This window comes from Octodon degus, unplaced genomic scaffold, assembly GCF_000260255.1.
Source record: "Octodon degus isolate 3935 unplaced genomic scaffold, OctDeg1.0 scaffold00034, whole genome shotgun sequence".
Classification (NCBI taxonomy): Eukaryota; Metazoa; Chordata; class Mammalia; order Rodentia; family Octodontidae; genus Octodon; species Octodon degus.
In genome coordinates this window covers 471,108-477,205 of record NW_004524610.1, presented here as the reverse complement: position 1 = coordinate 477,205, position 6,098 = coordinate 471,108, and positions in this window count along the sequence as shown.

The following is a 6,098-nucleotide window of genomic DNA, read 5'->3' as shown; positions in this document are numbered from 1 at the left end:
CCAAATTTTCTGATCAAGGAGATTATGGGGCCAAAGAGGAAAGTGATTGATGATGTAGAGTGTGCCTAAGGAGAGTCACATGGAGAGAAAACATTCTCTCAGGCTTTGGTAAATTAAAGCCATTTATATTGGTGGTTATAACTGATATGTATTGGCTTATCTTTGTCATGTCATTTTCCTATAAAAGTATAGGGTATGTAGTTTTTCCCTCTTTTTAATTACTTGATCTGTTTGGTGGTTCCTTTCTGTTGTTCTTAAAGCTATGATCATTTCTGTCTCTTTCTAGAATATCTGTCATTACTCTTTGTAGGTTGGTTTCATGGTCATGAATTTCTTCAATTTAACTCAAAAGGAAATTCACAGACCAAAATTCAAATGATTTTTTCCAAGTTTGTGTATGTGCTTGTCTCCTGGATTTGTTCCACATGGAGTGGAGGATTGAGATTGCTTTATGCTCCTGTGTTTTGGCATGTTTGAAGCTCACAGTAATCACCCAGACAGAGTCCCGTAGGACACCCAGAGTCTGCCAAAGCTCCTAAATGGAGTCAGGAAAGCTCCTCGCCTGTGTGCACTGGGCCACAGATCACAGCTCTCCTGCATCCCACAGGCCACTCAGAGTCCTCCTAAGTTCTTAAAAGTTTGGACTGGCACCAGCAGAAGTTCCATGCCCGTGTGCTGGGGACTAAGGAAGGTCAGAGCTTACCAGAGTCCCACAGGCTGCCCAGAGTCCACCAAAGTTCTTAAATCTACTTTCTTTTTATTTTCCTGGTATAATATGTTCAAAAATACGGTACAGAAAAATATAAAGAAGAAAAATAGTGTACCATCAACACTGTTTACATCTTGCATACTCTTTAGGTACATTCTCTTAAAAATAAAACTTGAGGGGGCCCGCCCATTAGCTCAGTTGTTTAAGTGCCTGCTTAAACGAAGCAGTCAGTCTCTGGGAGTGGTGGTTCAATTCCCAGATACTCAAGGCAACCCAGACCAGCGCTGCAGGCAATCTGGAGTCGCCAAAAAATAAATAAATAAATAAGAATAAAACTTGAATTCTGCTTTGTAAACAGTTTTTTAGATGTCAGACATAGTTTGTTTTATTAATTCTTTCTGATCCAATAACTAAACTAAAACACTTAAAAAGAGTAGATGGCACCAGTTTTGCTTTACCTTGGTACTTGTAGGCCTATGAAGACCATCTTGGTATGCACTAAAGTGCTTCTACACCAATAGTTTGTGCTTTTCTGTTAAATCTCACTCCCAGTAATATATAGCCTCAGCCAAGTTTTCTGGTCTTAATTCCATTCTTGAGTTGCTTTTGTTTGTCACAGTCTCTCACAGTTCTCATCAAAGCTTCAGGAGCACTTAAGGTTCTCCAGTATTAAGATTCAATGTGAAAAGAAGGAAAATGCACTGAGGAAGGGAAGCAGTCTGCGGCCCGTGGCCCGCTCTCACCTCACACTTCCTATGTTCCTATAAATATCATACAGTGCACTACGCCTGTCTGCTGCTGGCACACGGTTACTGATGAGCTCTGGACAGCAGAGAGATCTCTCTCCCAATATCTATAAACAGGAAAGTAATTCCAAACACTACTGGGAAGTTGCTTTAGGGTAGAGAACTATGTCCCAGAAATCTATGCTGGAGAGCAAGCGGAGACAGCACTTTTGCCATCCCCAGGCCTGAGCCCACACCTGCTCGGCTGGAGCCTGGAGCCTCTTTGTGCTCCCATGTGAAGGTCCGCGCTGCAGATCTCTGACTCTTGCTTCTCTGTGCTGCGCAGTCCTCTCCCACCAGACAGGAGCTCTTCTCCAGGTAGACAGCTTCATATCCACTCTCTAAACTTCTCACCCTTAATTTCCTGACATCTTGTTTTGAAATGCTATATCATTTGATTATTTTTTCTCTCTTTAGAAAATACTCATTTTATAAGTACTTTTTAGTAGAATTAAATAATTTTTAGAAGTTTGATTTTAAATGAGACTATAGTATTTTACTGCTGGGCGAAGTTATTCTCTTGTTGTTACAAGCATTTTTTCAAACTGTATATCCATCAGATGATGATTTCAAATTGGAAAGAACAGACTTAATGCTCATGGAGTAGCACAAATAGCCCTTAATTTATATTCCTAAATGACAAATAGAAAGTACCTTGCAATATGTAACAAACCATTCCTATAAATAAAAGTGTGTGCATAGGAACCATCCAGCTAGATAGCTCAGCAGACTAAAGCACCTGTTTAGGCAGCACACAGTGGCAGGGGCTTGATGCCTGCTGTGCCGTGCTGGCCCCACCTCCAGGCCACACTGAGAGGGCAATTGAGACTGGGTGTGGTGGCGCACACCTGTAATCCCAGTGCTTGGGAGGCTGAAAACAGGAGAATCACTATAAGTCAGATCTACGTAGGGAGACCCTGTAGACCCTGTAGACCCTGTCCTAAATACAGAAAGGAAAAAAAAAGAAAAAGAAAAAAAAAGAAACCACAATCCACATTGTACAAGCAAATAAAAGCAAAAGGCTGTCTCACTCAACTCTTTCTGTGATACAGCTTTGGAATATATCAACCAAGGGTGACTATATTGGACTGGGGATCTAGCTCAGCAGCACAAGCACCTGCTTGGCAAGGGCAAGGTCCTGAGTTCACTTCCCACTAAAAAAAAGAAAGAAAGAAAGAAAGAAAGAAAGAAAGAAAGAAAGAAAGAAAGAAAGAAAGAAAGAAGAAAGAAAGAAAGAAAGAAAGGAAAAGAAAAAAGTAAACATATTGTGTACACTTGACTTGATCATTCTATGAAATGCTTGGCAAAAATAGGACTATGTGTTCCCCAAAAGATGAACCGGAGGTTCTTAGCAACCCCATTAGTAAGAACAAAACTCAAACTTTCCCAAATGCCTTTCCATAGTAAAATGCAAAGGACAGTGGCATGCCCACAAGAAAGATACCCACAGTAGGGATGAGTGCCTCCAACTGCACGTAAAAGTGCACAAGTGTCTCAAACGGACAAGCTGAGATAAAGAAACCACACACCTAAGTGCACAGTGTGGTTCCATTTATAGCACACAACCTGCTGCTCTGAGCAGATCAGGTTGGGAAGGAGAACAACAGGTCTGAAGAATGCTGGTGATGTCTGCCTCTTGCTTTGGGACGAGCTTCACAGGTGCTTAACTTGCAAGAAGTCACAGAGCTCCACACATGGGACACATGGAGTTGCCCGTGTGCCACAGTGTGCCAGTCTGTAATATGCTAGAACACTTGCTGCGTAAAGGCGGCATCAGAGCACAGAATAAAGAAGAGTGAATCAATGAATTTCAAATAACTGGTTCCCAAAATGTATCACAGAGAAATGCCAAAAGCTGTATTAGTTATATTTGAAATTTAGAAGTGCAAAATAGCTAATCCTTTAGGAACTTTTAGAAAGCTTGTGTCAGTAAAGAAAATTAAGTAAGCATGGAAGTCTCTTGCTAAGACAGAGGGCAATCAAATTGTAATGATTCTCCAAAAGGAAGACACAGTATTGCGATTCAGAAGTCTATCTACTTTGCCTCAGTGTTTCAAAAGTGTACCTTTAAAGGGCATTTTCATTTCCAGGAAATCGTATTCATTCCCCTTTCTCCACTTTTTAACATCAACATCAAATTTTCCAAAGTTTGTTTAATATAATTCCAGCCACTTCCCCTGGGAATGGGGCATTTTCCTTCAGGTAAACTAACCAGATTAGAAATGCAGAGTGCTTTTATTTCAATTCCCCAGAGAGGGCTGCTGAAGAGTTGTTTGGGGTTATCCTGGCGACATTTATTAAGATCAGGAGAGCTGAAGATAAAACCATCAGAAGTGTTTACTTTCCCTGACTATGGAGACCCTCCCGCAGCTGCTGTCCTCGGTGACCTAACTATCACAGAGCTGCCACTGTTAACATGCAGTGGATAGAAGGCGAGGACACGCGGCGGTAAGGAAACACGGAAAGTATGCGTGTTCCTTTTTGTCGGTTTTTGTGGGTGGTTATAATTCAGTAGAATAAACACGATGACAAAATCTCACTAACCAAGTCACTTGATGTCGTACTGTTAAGCATACAGGAACATTTTCACAGGCATCCTAATTTTATGTTTCAACATAAATTTAATTAGAACCTGAATTTAACTAATGATTTCTTTCATCTTTCCATCCTTTCTGTTTTGGAAAAAAGATGATGGTCATTAGAAAATGTAGATCTTTTTCTTTTGTCTGACTTTAAAAAAAACTTAAAACTCTAGTCTTTGGATTATTTCCTGGTATGTTAATTTTCTTTTGAATTTCAAACAAAAACTGAGAAGTTAGTTTTTATAAATAAAGAGTGATGTTCCCAGGCCTCATGTATGCTTAGGCCAGCTCCATCTCAGACTGATAGTTTGCTTTAATAAACACAACCCCGTCCCTGTGGCAAATCCCTTTCTCTGTACTCTTAATTTGTCTGCAGCATCCCTTTTTGCTGAAGCTGGGGCCTGTCTCACCCTGATGGCTTTCAGTGACCTTGTCAAACTGCACACACGTGCGCAGACTGTCCGGTAAAGTACAGCTGCACTGGAACAGCTCCCTCCCTAAGGTCGGTCATCAGATAGGAAGCCGGAGTCACAGCTCCATAGTTTACTGAAGCCCCACAGAGCCCTGCGGCAGCAGCTATGCAAAGTTCTGGTTAAACATTGTCCTGGCGTTTGCCTAGCTCCTTCTGTTGTTTTTACACCATCCTGGTCCGAGGCAGTATTGACTTTGTAATTAAACCATTTTGCCCTCAGAATTTTGTAATCACTGCATTTAAAACCATCTGTTGCTGTGAGAAGGTAAACTCTTGTTCCCCTCCAGGCACAGAGAAACCTACAACAGTCTTCCCGTTTCCTTTTAACCTCAGAGTCCTGATTGGCTAAAATATCCACAGGAGAAAAGGAAATTCTCTCTGAGACATCAAATAGAAGTCTGTCTTAGAGTCTTAGAACTCAAGAGCGGGAAAGTTCTGTGCCCTGTGGCTCTTTCCAAAGGCGCTTTGTTTCCCCCTCTTATCTGCGCAGTTATTGTTAATTTATTAGAAAATGAATATAATGAGATTGAAGGCAGAGTTGGTGTTTCGGAGCCCTGGAGACTGTCTCGCTCACCTGCTTCAGTCTCATTAGGCGCCAGCAGTGTGGATGAGCCCCAGGTCACGTGGCGGGAGTGCGCAGGTGGACAGCGCTGTGGAGCTGCAGCCAAGTGTACAGAGAAGGGAGAAGGATCTTTAAAAACAAGGCTTATAAAGTGTACTGGCTCAGCGTGATGTAGAATCTGCAGGCCCTTCCAGAAGGAAGAGACGGAAAAACTGGCCAACTCCGCCCCATGCTAAAGCCTTCAAAAGAGTGTGGAGCCTGTCCCGCCCCTGCCCACAGGGACACAGGGCTTCTGGGTCACCTTCATGACAAAAGAGTTTGAAAATACGAACTTTGGAGTTACTCGAGGACCCACCTCATGACCTGGCTACTTTTTAAGCCATTTAATACCCTTAGTCTTAGGTTCTGTTATTTGTAACAGTGAAAATGAAAGTATTTTGATCTCAAGGTCGCTGGGGGTCCTCATGAGAGAGTGTATTAAAATGTCTAGTACAGTTAAAAGCGTAGCATTTACTTTCATTGTAATTAATGACTATCTGCAAATTAACACTTAAGCATCTCCTGTGAGTTTCAGTGTAGTGCATTATTTAAAAATAATTGGATATGTAAAAAAAGAATAATCAGATATGTGCTTTAATAGTAGACTTTAAAAGCAATTTTATAAATCTCTTTGGTTGAAATATATTCATACATCATTTGGGGAAAGGCAAAAAAGAGAAATAATTGTCAGCTTCACAGAAGTCATTATTCATTGAAGGATTTTTCTCCTTACTTCCCTTCCTCTTCCTTTTTCCTCCCTCTCTTCCATTCTTCTTCCTTTTCTTTCCTTCCATCCTTCCATTTTCCTTTCTTCCCCTTTTTTCCTTTTTCCTTCATTTGTTCTTCCTCCCTTTTCATTTCTTTCTTTTCTTCCTCTCCTTTTCCCTCTCTTCCTTTTTCCTTCCTTTTACTCTTTCTTCTTCCTTCCTTCCTTTCTACTTCGCTTTCT